This window comes from Schistocerca americana, chromosome 10, assembly GCF_021461395.2.
Source record: "Schistocerca americana isolate TAMUIC-IGC-003095 chromosome 10, iqSchAmer2.1, whole genome shotgun sequence".
Lineage (NCBI taxonomy): Eukaryota > Metazoa > Arthropoda > Insecta > Orthoptera > Acrididae > Schistocerca > Schistocerca americana.
The window spans coordinates 100,705,429-100,706,292 of NC_060128.1; the positions used below are offsets into that span (position 1 = coordinate 100,705,429).

The window sequence follows — 864 nt, forward strand, 5'->3', positions numbered from 1 at the left end:
TGCATTTTTTATATTTGTCATGAATTTTGTTTTTCAGCTGAAATGTTGAGGCCAGTTCCGTTTGCTAATTTTTCCGGAATGTTTATTTGAGTAACTGCTGCTGTCAGGTTTTGTGAAAGTATTGCGAAATCATCCGCAAAAGCCAAGCAGTTTACCTTAATTCCATTTGTTTTCCTTCCCAGAGTTATTGGTTCAATTTTGCGATTTCTTTAGCTCCAAATTCCATATCCTTACAATTTTTTCTAGAACACAGTTAAACAGTAAAGCTGATAAACCATCGCCTTGTCTAGCAACAGTTTCTATTTCAAAAGGCTGAGATGCTTATCCCATAAATTTGACTTTAGATACTGTACATGTTAGTGTTTCACGAATTATGTTTGCTAGTTTTGATTTAACACCAAATTCTCTAATGACGTTATCTATCGTTTCTCTGTGTATACAAACAAATGCTTTCTTGAAATCTATAAATGACACTAGTATTGGTATTCTATGGCGAATTTTTGACTTTAACCAGAATGAGATTTTCACTCTGCAGCGGAGTGTGCGCTGATATGAAACTTCTTGGCAGATTAAAACTGCGTGCCGGACCGAGACTCGAACTCGGGACCTCTGCCTTTCTGGGGCAAGTGCTCTACCAACTGAGCTACCCAAGCGCGACTCACGCCCCGTCCTCACAGTAGGAGAGCTTCTGTTAAGTTTGGAAGGTAGGAGACGAGATACTGGCAGAAGTAAAGCTGTGAGGACGGGGCGTGAGTCGTGCATGGGTAGCTCAGTTGGTAGAGCACTTGCCCGCGAGAGGCTAAGGTCCAGAGTTCGAGTCTCGGTCTGGCACACAGTTTTAATCTGCGAGGAAGTTTCATATTG

At 41.4% G+C, this 864-nt stretch overlaps 1 non-coding gene across 1 annotated transcript; it reads right to left on the minus strand.

Annotated features, from left to right (window-relative positions):
- Positions 1 to 576: 576 nt before the first annotated feature.
- Trnas-aga lies at positions 577 to 653 on the minus strand. The gene has a single exon. It is a non-coding gene; the product is annotated as a tRNA-Ser (tRNA).
- Between the last annotated feature and the right edge of the window lie 211 nt (positions 654 to 864).